This window comes from Pelodiscus sinensis, chromosome 25 (assembly GCF_052426305.1).
Source record: "Pelodiscus sinensis isolate ZL-2025 chromosome 25, ASM5242630v1, whole genome shotgun sequence".
In the NCBI taxonomy this organism is placed as follows: Eukaryota; Metazoa; Chordata; order Testudines; family Trionychidae; genus Pelodiscus; species Pelodiscus sinensis.
Genome location: NC_143076.1, coordinates 135503 through 149164, shown reverse-complemented (window position 1 = coordinate 149164; position 13662 = coordinate 135503). Strand labels below are relative to the sequence as shown.

At 60.1% G+C, this 13662-nt stretch overlaps 1 long non-coding RNA gene across 1 annotated transcript; it reads right to left on the bottom strand.

Annotated features, from left to right (window-relative positions):
- Positions 1-7975: 7975 nt before the first annotated feature.
- Positions 7976-9843, bottom strand: LOC149521595 (uncharacterized). Its single transcript, XR_016347821.1, has 4 exons — positions 9719-9843; positions 9098-9165; positions 8244-8699; positions 7976-8080 (listed from the first exon to the last, which is right to left on the bottom strand). It is a non-coding gene; the product is annotated as an uncharacterized LOC149521595 (long non-coding RNA).
- Positions 9844-13662: the final 3819 nt, after the last annotated feature.

Here is a 13662-nt window from a genome sequence, read left to right as displayed (position 1 = left end):
TCACGAGTTTTGCTTACAACACACCTGTTGATACAACCTAGAATCATATTTGCTTTTTTTGCAACAGCATCACACTGTTGACTCATATTCAACTTGTGGTCCACTATGACCCCTAGATCCCTTTCCACCATGCTCCTTCCTAGACAGTCGCTTCCCATCTTGTATGTATGGAACTGATTGTTCCTTCCTAAGTGGAGCACTTTGCATTTCTCTTTATTAAACCTCATCCTGTTTACCTCTGACCATTTCCCTAACTTGCTAAGGTCATTTTGAATTATGTCCCTCTCCTCCAAAGAAGTTGCAACCCCACCCAGTTTGGTATCATCTGCAAACTTAATAAGCGTACTCTCTATCCCAATATCTACATCATTGATGAAGATATTGAACAGTACGGGTCCCAAAACAGACCCTTGAGGAACTCCACTTGTTATCCCTTTCCAGCAGGATTTAGCACCGTTAACAACAACTCTCTGACTACGGTTATCCAACCAATTATGCACCCACCTTATCGTGGCCCTATCTAAGTTATATTTGCCTAGTTTATCAATAAGAATATCATGCGAGACCGTATCAAATGGCTTACTAAAGTCTAGGTATATGACATCCACCGCTTCTCCCTTATCCACAAGGCTCGTTATCCTATCAAAGAAAGCTATCAGATTAGTTTGGCATGACTTGTTCTTCACAAACCCATGCTGGCTATTCCCTATCACTTTATTACCTTCCAAGTGTTTGCATATGATTTCCTTAATTACCTGCTCCATTATCTTCCCTGGGACAGACGTTAAACAGACCGGTCTGTAGTTTCCTGGGTTGTTCTTATTCCCCTTTTTATAGATGGGCACAATATTTGCCCTTTTCCAGTCTTCTGGAATCTCCCCTGTCTGCCATGATTTTTCAAAAATCATAGCTAAAGGCTCAGATAGCTCCTCTATCAGCTCCTTGAGTATCCTGGGATGCATTTCATCAGGACCTGGTGAACAGTGGGATGGGGAATGTGGGAGTATGGGGAGCTCAGGGTGGGGGATGAGGAGTGTGAGGATGTGGGGGAGCTCAGGGCAGGGGGTGGGGAGTGTGGGAGGATGGGGAGCTCAGGGCAGGGGTATGGTGGAGCTCAGGACAGGGGGCTGGGGAGTGTATGGGTGTGGGGAGCTCAGGGCAGGGAGTCCAGGAGTGAGGGGGGGCGCAGTGCAGGGATTGTGGTGCAGGAGTCAGGGGTAGGTGGTGGGGGGTGTTTGGAGGCTCAGGGCAGGGGACTGGGAGTGCAGCCACTACACTACTTGGCCACCAGATCCCTGGAGTACACTGTGGCTGTGCAGCCCAGCGTGCTGACAGCACCCAAAGCCCCGCCCCCAGCCCGCCAGGCTTAGTGGGGCACCCCAGAGCGGCTTCCTATCGCCCTTGTCTAGCACAACATGGACAGTTGGTTCCCACTACCGTGATCTCCTAGGAGACTGAGACACCATTCTGCCAGGACGGCCCAAGCTGCTGAGGGAAATTGCCCCCCACCATCCCGTCTGTCCAGGTCCCTCTCCCTCTGGGTTTGTTCTTCAAGGGCCAGATGTGTGGGGCTGGGACTGTCCTTGTTCTGTGTTTGCAGAGTGCCCAGCAGAATGGCTCCTGCTTCACCCCTGGCCTAGAAATAACCAGAACAGGCACTTTGGGGAGGGAAGAACCAGGGAAGGGAAGGTTTGGGGCCAGGGGCTAAGAGGCGGGGCTGGGAGGCAGGGCTGGGGTGGAGATGCAGATGTAGGGAGTTGGGGTGGAGGCTGGAAGAAATGGAACTCAAGGAGCTGGAAGGGTTGGTGAAGGATGGAGTAAAGGGAGGGGGGCCAGTCTACAGGACATGGAGGTGCCAGCCACAGGAGGGAGGAAGAGACGTTTGTTTGACAGGACCCCAGGGATTTGGGAGCGAGGAACAGTGGGAGGGGAGTGGGAAACATTTGGGGAGAGGAACCTTTGGGAGACCTGGTGGTGAGGAGGGCGGCAGTCAATGGGAGAGGAGACAAAAAGGAGCAGGTGCTGCCTGGGTCCAAGGAGGTGGGGAGAGATGGGGTCTGGGTGTCACGAGTACCAGAGTTAGCTGCACCTCCGTCCTCCTCCCTACCTGGTATCTCTGCCCCCTCCCTCCCGAACTTTCCTTCTGCATGTCTCTGGGCCTCTCTGTCAGTGCCAGAGGGGATCCCCCCCCCCCCATGGCTGGATTCTTCCCTTCCCGAGACATGCAGTCACCATCTCAGTGGGGTGGGAGCCCTTTGATGCTTCGCCTGCGTGTTCCCAGCCGAGAAGGGGCGGCTAATCCCGCAGAAGCAGAGCCCTGCACTTTTGAGTACCTGGACCCAGGGTTTTGCTGCTTTATAGCGGGTGGGGTTAAAATAACGGAACGTCTCTTGTCCCACCAATCCCCCAGGACTCACCCCTCTTCTCTGCATTGCGCAGCGTCCGGGGGATACCGCCCCGCGGGGACACTCATGCCCGTGTCCAAGGGGCTGTCCCGTAGCCTATGTCAGTGTGAAAAGCATTAAAGGACCCTGCCCCAGAGGGAGAGCGTCTCTGGGGGCGTTGTCCCGGGATGACTGCAGTGCTTTGTCCACACCAGAGTAGTGAGAGGCAGCCGCAGCCAGGGTTGCCAGATGGTCAATAAAAATACCAGACATACTTGCCATTGCATCACAACCTAGAGTACATCTTATTTAGAAAATTGAGATATTTTCTCAATTTATCTCCTGGACAGAAAGCTCAAATACTGGACTGTCCGGTTCAAACGGGACACCTGGCAACCCTAGCCGCAGCCCCTGCCCGGAAAAGCTCCCACGCTAAGCACCTGGGGGATTTAGGAGCACCAAGCAGTGGGCACAAAGCACAGTCACACACTTGTGCTCCCAACTCCCTTAGGGCTTTGAAAATGCTCCCCTTAGACGAGTTAGAATCAGTGTCCCCGTTTCACAGACGGGAGCTGAGGCCCACTCAGGGGAGTGGCAGGGCCAAGGGCTCTGCAGCAGACCTGGGACTTGAACCTCAGTCTCCCAGAAGTTCCACAACCAGCCCGCTCTGCTTTGCTAAAGGAGCAGGCGGGACTGTTTGTGCAGGAGGAGGAGCTGGGCTGGCTGGCTGGCTGGGGCAGGCCACAGCAGGGCTCAGCCCTTGGCCTGGCTGAGAGCGAGGAGAGGCCTGCAGGCTGAGGGGCAGTGTGACGGACCGGGCCGTGTCTGGGCACAGCTGAGGGCGTCTGCTCAGGGCGAATTGCTCAACTTCGGGGCTCCTTACAGCCCCCAGACTGGTGACCTCTCCACACAGGCCACAAACCAGTCCCACAGAGCGCTTCAGCTGCCTGCCTGAAGCCTCACGAGCAAAACCCCTCCGGCACCCCAGCAATATCCATGCCCCCGATGGCCCCGGGCCTCATACACCGGTGGGGGTCCTAGCACCCAATCCCACCTACCCCGAACAAGTTCTGTCTGGTCCCAAGAAACCAGCCACAGATCCCTGGTCAATTTACCCTCTGGATCTTACCCACAAATCATGCTGAGCCAATCCTTTAGCATCTAACACCTAAAGGTTTATTATTACAATAAAGAAAAGCATGAGAGTAAGGTTGTTAAAGGAATAGTATGTTACATGCACCGAATCTCCCAGTTCTCGATGCAGCCTCTAGCAGAGATGTTACAGCTGCTTGTTTAAGAGTTCTTGTTGCACATCCTAGGGTCAGGATGGGTTCACAGGTCTCTCGGGCTCTTCGATCCCTGCAATGCTGCCTCTGGGATGAAGTGCTGAGCTGAGAACCAAGATGGCATCGACCACATGGCCTATTTATCCCTCCTTCCTGGCCTCTTCTTGGCTGCAGGAGATCACCTGGTCCTCAGCCTCTCTCTGCTGGCCGCTCTTAGCTGTCCGCCCTCATGCTTTAGGTGTGTCCTTGGCCCATTCAGTGCCATTGTCCCACAGGGCCTCGCTAATTAGCATGTCCACAGGCCGGGCTCTGCCCAATGCTCAACCACATGCAGAGAAATATTCAGGATCCACACAGACTACAGATTCCTAACTACACACACAGACGTTATACAACCACATAAATAGCTTACATAGGACTATCAGATAATAAGCTTCTATTCAGCACCCCACATGGCCCCCTTTTCTACCATTTTCTGGGGCCAACACCCCCACCTATGGGTGCAGCAGTGATCTGGCTGCTCCCCTCAAGATCCAGTAATGTGACAGGCAGTGACTGGAGGAGCTGCCTGGGCATAGACTGTAACCCAGGGGCCCACAGTGCAGCAATCATCAGCAGTGTCTGTGTCTCCCCAGCCCCCATTCAGAGCCCCCTCCCCACCCCCGTCTCCTGCTCACAGCAGGTCAATAGGGTTCTCCCATTCTTGGGCCTCTGGTTCCCATGCAGCTGCTCCCAACAGGAGTCCCTTGCAGCCCGGCAGGCTGGGGCAGGCCCTATCTCTCCAGCACCAAGGTGATGACGGATACAGACACCAGGAGGAGCGAGACGAGGGTGCAGCCAATGGCCTAGCGGGCAGGAGATGTGGCCAGCCCTGCAAATGGAAAGGACCTGGTGACAGTCGGGTGCAAAGTGGCAAATGGCTCTGCAGTGCCAGCACTAGGCACAGAGCAGCTGCCGTGTAGAGACCTTGTGTGAGTGCCCAGAGGGCTAGATCTACAGGGGATCATGCTGCAGGGGGCATGTTCCCCCGACAGGAGGCCGAAGTGACAGAGGCTGTTGGGGACTCTCCTCCCTTTGCCCAGGTGGTGTTGGAGGAGCAGGGAAGGACCCAGGTTTGCTCAGGCTGCACCAGGACTTGGTGCAAAGGCCTGACAGGAGCCAGCAACGGACACAGCAGCCCAGACCCTCTCGCCTCTCCCCAGTATGGCTGGCAGCTCACAGGGGCGACCCCGCCCTGGGCACGAGGCCTTGGCACCGGCTGTGGGCTCAGGAGGGGGCGGACATGGGACATAAGCGATGCCGAAGGGAGGGGTGTGGGCATTAGAGGCCACTACCATTGCCCCGCCCCCTTCCCCGCACCTACCCCTGCCCCTGTTCTGAGGCCACGCCCCCACTCATTGCACTCCCCCCTCCCTCTGCTGCTTGGGCTCCCCCACCCTCACTCAGGTTCGCTGGCCTGAGGCTGGGGTTACGGTGCAGGATGGCTGGGGAGTGGGGCGCGGGAGAGGCTGCGGGTTGCAGGCTCTGGGACAGGTTCAGGGCAGCGATGGGAGTTTGGGTGCAGACTCAGAGGCAGTTAACTGTGGGAGGAGGATCCAACAGGAGGCTGGGGTTTGGGGTGGGGGGTGTCTACCCCAGCTGCCTGAGAGATACTAGACTGACTCTGGTTTCCTTGTGTCTCCCCGGCTGGGCTCTCACTCCCACTTCTCCTCTCAGGGTCCCTGCCGGCTCCCCTGCTCTATCTGAATGCGTCCCTGGCGCCTCCAACCCCTCCCCCCCACAAGCCTCACGAATGTGGCCCCGACTGAGACATCTCACTCCCCTGGCACTCCAGCCCCAGCACAGATTAACTCTCCTGGGTTCCAGGGAGAGTGGCATTTGCGGGTCCCTCTCAATCTGAGGGGGGGCCAAAAATGAGGGATCCCCGAACCTCAGTCCTCCCTGTCCCTTCCCCTCACCTCAGTGAGGCTTGTGGGTTTTGGAAGAAGGGTTTTTGTATTTTGCTTTTCTCGTGTGTGGTCCCCAACTGGTTTTTCTGGGGGTCAGTGGCCCTGGAGACAAAAAAGGTTCCTCATCCCTGCCTTTAATAAAGAAAACTTTGAAACCCTTTGTGGGAGACAGAAATTAACATTTTACCTTATTTAAAATGAAGTTTCCTAAAGTTAAAACACCTAATCTGTGTAAACATTCCAATTAAACCAGTCACCCAAGCTCCAGCACTAGCACAATGGCGCCGCGTGATGATGCAATGGACGGTGCGCACCCAGGCTCCTACCCTCAGCTCTCTTCTGCACCCAACCGCCCCGTCCCAGACCCCAAACTCCTCGGTAGAAATGTGGCCCTTGACCACTTGCCAAAATGCCCCCCCCCCCCCATTAAACATTATTGACAAAGCCTGATCCAAATGTTTTTTGAAACGTTATTTAATCAGAATTTAAATACATTCTATACAATTGGGAGGGTTGGGGGGAGGGGGACGCAGCTGCTGGCTCCTCAGCTCCTTGTGCTCTCACTGGCTGTCTTCCTGCTGCAAGGGAAGCAGAATCCGTCACATTCATCCCTGGGGACTCAGGGGTACTGGGCCCCCCCCAGCATTTCCACCCTCCTCCCCCCTGCGCTGAGACTTGTTCTGCTCTCTGCTCACCCCCCGTCAGGCCCGCAGGGTGAGCTTCTGACCCACCCAGCAGGGACGTGGGGTGGGGGCAGCATGAGGAAAGGGGCGGGGGACTCCCTGAGGGGATGGGAAGGAGACCCTGGCCCTGCCCCACTCTCCTGCATCTGCTCCGGCTGCTCACCATGTATCCCAGGAGCTGATGGGCCTGCCCATGCAGGGCATGGGCCAGGACCAGCCCGGCCTGGCTGGGGCGCCTCAGGGGGGAGCGGGCAGCGAGCAGAGCCTTGTCTAAAAAGCAGTTCTCCTGCTCTGGCGTGAAGAGCTGCCCAAAGACCTGAAATCAAGAGCACGGGAGGTTTCAGCTGACGGCCCAGAGCCCGGCCCCAACTCCTGGGGCTAAAACAGCTTCCTCCTTCTGCAAACTCCCTTCCAGACCCTGCACCCAGACGCTCTCCTCACCCTGCACCCTAACCCCTGCCCCAGGTCACACCTTCCTCCTGCCCCCAAGACCCTCCCAGACCTCACCCCCCTCCGCACAACAGAGCAGCCCTAGGCCATCTTGGAGCGACCTCCATCAAAAAGTGTTGCCCCCCGTCCCGCCCTGCTTCCCCTTCTATGGGAGAACCGGGGCAAGGTGCGGCGCTGCCCCTAGGAAGCGCCGCCCCTTTGAAACGCCGGGACAGCGTCACAAAGGGGCAGCGCCGCCCTGTCCACGGCTCGAATAGTCGAGGGAAAATGCATCGACCATTCGATCAGCGACTCCCCGCTTCCCACCCCGCGTCCTACCCGCACGAGGGCCCCAGCCAGCCCCACCCCGAGCCCTGCCCTGCCCTGGCAGCGCGTCCTTACCTCTCCCACCCTGACGGTGTTGCTATGCGCCAGGACCCATCTCTCCTTATAGTAGTGCCTGCACCACAGGTCCTCTGCCTGGTGGATGTTGAGGCCTGCAAGAGACAAACCAGGGTGATTCTGCTGGCAGGTCTGAGCCCTTCCCCTCCCACGGGTCCCTGCAGGCATCCCTGGGCAAATGGAGGGGCACAGGGGGCAGAAGGGGAACACAGAGGGACGCATCCCCCCTTGGGCCAGTCTGGGGAAAAGGGCTGGGTCCCCTCCCCCCGCCGCCGGCACCCTCAGGGTGTCCCTGGGGCCCAGGTCCCGGCTGGGTTCCTTACCCCTGTGGTGCAGGAGGAGTCGGTACAGGCTGTGCACCCCCTTCCGGGCCAGCCGGCTGACGTCTTCGGATGGGTCCGAAATAAAAAGGCCCAGCTGGGCCACATGGTGACCCATCCTCGGCCAGTCGGCGGAGTTCTGAGGGGAGAGAAGAGGGGGGGTCCCTCAGCATCCTGGGGCTGCACGTCCCATGCTAACGGCCGCCGAGGCGGTTCTGAGCTCGGGGACGGACAGAGACACCTCCCGGGGCGGGGCGGGGCGGGGCGGGGCCGGCCTTGCGAGGAGACAACCCTGAGCAATGGCCCCGACTGAAGGGTCACTCCGGGGGTGGAACAAGGGGATCCACTGACGGCCACTCCCCAGTCTGGGGCCCAGGTGCCCCCCGGAAAGGCCCAGGGTCGCCCCTCCCCGGGGAAAGGAGAACGCGGCCCATTCCCGGCCCATTCCCAGCTCTGCCTCCCGGGGACGCTCCCAGCCCCGCGCCCTGCAGCCCCAGACCCCCCGGCTCCGAGGTCACTTACCTCAAACCCCGGGAGGGTGGTGGCGACTCCCAGCAGGGCCGTGGTGCTGCCAAGGGCCCTGGCTCGCTCCTGGGGCAGGCGGGACTCCAGCCACGGGCTCAGGTGCTGGGGGGGAAAGAGGCAGGTCAGGACCCGTAGGGAGGCGCCGGTTCTGGGCAGAGCCTGGGGCTCCTCTCAGACTGTGCCCCCCCCCAGCCACTGACACAGCTCCTCTCTCGGCCCCCCGAGGAAGCAGGGCCAATGGCCCCGTCCCCCCCACGGGGCTCACCTCCATGATCAGCTGCAGCCTGACGGTGTCTGGGGACTCGGCGAGGAGGCTTGCCAGTAGGGCCTGGAGGTCGACGGGAAGGGCCCGGATGAACTGCTGCAAGACAAGGGGGAGCCCTGGGTCAGAGGGGGGTTGGGGAATCCAGGGTGCAGCCTTGAGCAGGGTCTGAGCCGCCTCGCAGAGCAGGGAGGAGCCCAGGCTGGGCATGGAAGGGACGGGCCCCCAGGGAGAGCAACGGGAAACCTGGAGGGAAGGATTCAAACCTGCAGCTTCTTCTCTCCCTCTGCCCCCACCCCCACTCCTCTCTGGAGCTCCAGCCCAGCCCGGGAGCAGGGCCCGGAGGGACGTACCTGTGTGTGGATGGGCTCCTGCTGCCAGTCCCCAGACACAGTCTGTCCCACGGCCGCCCTCAGCAGGGGGCTCAGGAGCTGGGCCTGTAGGGGAGGCTGCAAGGTGCTGGCAGGAGAGAGGGGCAGAGACTGTTAATTCAGCAGCAGGGCTGTGTCCAGACTCAGGGGGTTTTTCGGGAAAAGTAGCCTTTTTCCGAAAAAACATCACCTGCGTCTAGACTGCAGTCGCGTTCTTTCGAAATTAAATCGAAAGAATGCGGCTTTTCTTTCCACGGCAGTAAACCTCATTTCACGAGGAAGAACGCCTTCTTTGGAAAGTGCTTCTTTCGAACGAAGGCGTTCTTGAATGGAACTAGGGCTTCTTCGAAAGAGAGCATCCAGACTCACTGGGTGCTCTCTTTCGAAAGAGGCTTGCAGTCTAGACATAGCCCAGGAGACAGAGACTTTCCCACTCCCTGGTCAGGGGATCTGCTCTGGAGGGGAGCCGGCGGGGGGGGTCGGTACCTGAGGCTGCAGGCGGCGTTGAGGCAGTCGGCCAAGACCAGTGGGGTGGGGGAGTCCTCCATGATCTCCTGTGAGACCCAAGGAGACAAAGGGGCGTGTGAGGCTGGGGCCCCCAAGAGACGCTCACACGGCCAGCGCCCCCACCCAGCAGGATCCAACCCCACTGCCTCCCGCTGGCCTGTAGCCCCCCTGCCCGGCACAGGGCCCCTCCCAGCACCCCCCTCCCAAACCGGGACCAGCTCAATCCTTGTCCCCAGGCCGTCTCCTGCCCCTCACTGCCCTGGTGACCAGCCTCTGAACCTCCTCATCCCTGCTCCCCAGGCGCATCCTCAGCAGCCCGCTCTGCTAACCTTCCAGCTCCCCCCCCCATGGCACGGGGAGACCCCTCCCTGTTCCGAATCCCCCTCCCTGTCCAGCACCCCAGACCTGCCCCATTTCTGTGTCCCTCCCTCCTCCAGCATCCCCACGCACCCTCCCCATGTCCACCTCCCCCTCCCCCTCCAGCATTCCTGGCCCCACCCATCCCATTTCCAGCACCCCCACCCGCCGCCATGGCCCAGGCAGACCCCTGTCCACCCCACGTATCCCCTCCCCTCCTCCCGGCCGCCGCGACTCGCTCACCACGATCCTGGCCATCATGGTGTCCTTGCAGCAGCGCGGCGCCAGGGTGTCCTCGCCCCTTTGGAGGGCGGCGAGGCAGGCGGGGGGGACGGCCAGGAGGAACCGCTGCAGGGCGGCTGGGCTCTGCACCCCAGAGAGAGTCTGTGAGCCTGGGGCCTGCCTGCCCCCCACGGACAGCTGCAGGGCTCAGGCCTCCCAGGAGTGGAGGTGGGAGCTGCCGGTTGTCCAAGCACCCACACTCCCCCCCCCAACTGCTTCCTCAGGCTTGTGGGGGCCCAGCTGGTGCATGACAAGAGACCTCAGCTTGGGGGGCCCAGGTCATGCAGGAGAAGGGGCCCCAGGGGGATCCCCAGGGACAAGCCCCTCCCGGAGGGGGGGACGTGCTGGGAAGGGGCCGGACAATCTCGGGTCCCCCCCCCGTGTGGAGAAGGTTCCTACCGTGTCCCGGGTGTGGAGCTGCTCTTCAATATCATAGATGGCCCCTTCCTCCACCCGGGAGTCCATCCGCTCCTGGCAGAGCTCCGCCGAGGTGCAGGGGGGCTCTGTGCGGGAGGGAAGGGACCAGGGTGACTCCAGCGGCCAGCAGGGGTCACGCGCCCCCATGTCAGGGACCCAGGGCAGGTTGGGCCCCACACGCCCCTCGCAGGGACCCATCCCCCTTCCACCCTCACATCTGCCAACGCCCTCAGCAGAGCCCCCACCAGGAACAAGAGAGCCAAGCAGCAGCTCCCGCCCCCATCCATTGCCCTGGCTGCGGGGCAGACACTGGGGCTGCCCCCCCGTGTACTGGGTGAGCCCCTGGGCCCAGCATGTTCACGGCCCCTCACCTGGGTCTGAGCGGCTGCAGGAGGTGGCCCGGCTGCAGCTGGAGGCCCAGGCGCTGCTGCTCACTGAGCTGGACCCACAGCTGCAGGGGCTGGTGCGGAGAGGCTGGGGGCTCCCGGAGACTGGCAGGTCCCCGGGGGCCGGGCAGGGCGATGCCCCCTGGTGGTAATGGGGGCTGGGCTCCTGGGGCAGGTGTTTCTCTCCACAGAGGAGGCCCCAGAGCCACCCTACCCGGCTGCCCCGCTGGGCTGGGTCCCGCCTTCCCAGCCGCCTCTGGAGCCAGGTCCGGAGGGGCCTGGCCGGTGGGCGAGTCGCCCCGAGCTGGTGGGATTCAGCTTCCCCGCCCGCGGGGACGGAGGAGCTGCTTCCCACCGGCCCTGGGGCCATCTTCAGGGCTTTCCGGAACCACAGCCTGATGTGTTTGGCCATGCTGCAAATGAGGGGAGCAAAGGGGAGCTTGGGGCGCAGCCTGCAGACCGAAATCCAGGGGTTCCAGCTCCCCAGAGCGACTGCCCCCAGCCCCCAAATGGCCCCTTGCTTATCGGCTCGGTCTTGCACAGGCACTTCTGGCCCTTGACCGAGGGCTGGGCCTGCCTGGAACCCAGCCGGCCCCGGGCGGGATCCAAACCCCTGGGGGCTCTTACCTTCTGCAAAACGCTGTCCGGATGTGGAACTCACAGAGGACAAAGCAACTGTGAGCAGGAGACGCACCAGAGCTAAAGCAACCGGGGGTCTCCAAAGTCCCCTTTGCCCGCCCCCCCCTTTATCAGCCTGAGATGTGGGTTCCTCTGTGAGGTCACCACCTCCCCACCTGCCCTTTTCCTGATCTGCTGAGGGCTGCCCAAAGCCCCTGTGAGGTCACTGCCCCCCCGCCCACCTCACCCTGCCAGGCAAATGTCCTGCCTCTGGCCACCCCTCTGGGAAGTTGGAGCCATTCCTAGGGGTCCCCCCCACTCCCTGACTGGGCATCCTGCAGCCAGCAGCTCCAGTAGCCCCATAGGCTGCTCCCTGCCCTACGCTGCAGGCTTCTTACACAAGAACTGTTTCACACCGGAGTTCTTGCGCAAAAGGTCTCGTGCAAGAGCACCTCCACCCTGCCATGTGCTTTTGCACAAGAGTGTCCATGGCATTGTGAACGCTTTCTTGTGCAAGAAAGCTCTGATGACCATTTTAGCCATAAAAGTGTCTTGCTCAAGAAGCCCCTGGTGCCCGTCCACGCTGCCTTCTTGCACAACAGCTCTTGCACAAAAGGGGCTTATTCCTCGTGGGGAGAGGAATAACTCCTGTGCAAGAAGCCCTCTTTTCTGATGCTTTACTGCAAATTTACTTGCACAAGAATTCACGTGCAGTGTAGACGCGCCACAAGTTTTTGCACAAGAACAGTTGTTCTTGAGCAAAATGCCTGCAGTGCAGGCGTGGCCTTGGTGTCACCCAGCACTGGACTTCCTGGCCAGGAGCAAGAGTTAGAGCCTCCCACTCGCCCCGCTGCCTCTCACGGGCTCCCGTCTGGCCCCAGCCCTGGGCTTTGCCCTAGCGCATCCCAGCAAGGCCTCTGGCCTGCACTAGACCCATTGACATGTGGAGAATCCACCACTGCCCTGGGGCGCTTTTGTCTATGGGACTCGGACTCACAGCTGAGCATGGAGCCTGATTTCTCCCAGGACTTGGGCTCTTTCCTGGCCAGGCCCTGGAACTGGTTCCACCTTTGTCTGCCAGGGACCGATACTGTCTCTCCAGGGAGGCCCTGCAGTGCAGGCACCTTCCTTTCCCCCCTCGGGAGCAGTCATTGTTCTGCACCCCACAAAGCAGTGGTTCGCACTAGCTGGCTTTTAAAAATGGCGGCGCCGGCTTTATGCTAATGAAGCCCGGGAAATTCAAATCCCGGGCTTCATTAGCAAGTTCGGTATGCATACATTACCCCCCTAGTTCGAACTAGCGGGGTAGTGTAGACATACCCCCTGAGACTCACTGGTGCTGGCTCACCCCCTGTCCTGCTCGTGGCTCTGTTGTCCTCCTCCCCACAGCCCCCCCCAGCTCTAAATGCTGCTCACATCAGTTCCCCTTCCCCGTGGCCAGGCCCTGCAGGGCTCTGGGGGCTGGTTTGCTGCCCTCAGCCCTGCAGTAGCCTGCTCCCCAGTTTGCAGCCCCTCCCATCATGCGTGGGGTCTCCTGGAACCGGAGGGAGGACGGGGGCAGACCAGGAAGGTTAATTTGATGTTGCAGTGGCAGGAAGAGGAGGGGTGGCGCAGAGGAGCTGTCAGTACATTATCCCAATACGCCATCCCAGTGCAGGCGTCGCACTCAGCTCTACCTGCAGAGGAGTCTCTATCTGCGCTGAGCAGAAAGGGGGTCTAGGACACACACACAAGTAGCCCCAGAACCACGCAGGAGCAGAGTCGTTCTGCGAAAGGGAGAGGTTTATTGGGTCTGCGAGGGCCGCCGTAGGGGGGTGTCGTGAGTGTGCCACTCATCTCCGTCTGGGCAGCGGCACCGGTCGGGCTCAGAACTGGGCACAGGACCCGACCACGGCACCATCGATCTCCAGTGTATCGATCTGCTGGAAGCCGCGGCAGAGCTGAATTGCAGAACGGCTGCCCATTGGCAAAGACCTTGAAATGCTGGTTCCTGCAGCCGATGGAGAGGAACCCACTCCTCCTGGGGGGAGGAGCAGCCAAGAGAGGGACCCACTCAGACCGGTCTGGCAGCGTGACGTAGTGGAACCAGCGCTGCCTAGGTAGGGTTTTACCTCCCCCCAGTCTGCTTCTGAGACCGAGTTTCCCCCTCTGCCCCATGGGCTAACAACAAGGCACTTTACAAACATTCTCTGTGTCATCGGCATTGTATGAAGGGGGAAACTGAGGCATGGAGCGGCATCTGATTTATATAGCTCAATCCAGTCCCCACCCCTCTCGGTCTGCAGGAAAAGAAGCCAAGTGCTCTTGTTCCCACCAGTCCTCCATTCCCCTGCTTCCACCTGATGTCAAATACACAAAGCTCACTACATCCAAGCAGATCAGGATGGGGAGGAGACATGAGGGAGCCCCCAGGCTCTTGCTCTTTCTCGCACATACACACACATATATTACTTTAGAAAATGCCAGGTGTGAGCTAGAGGAGAC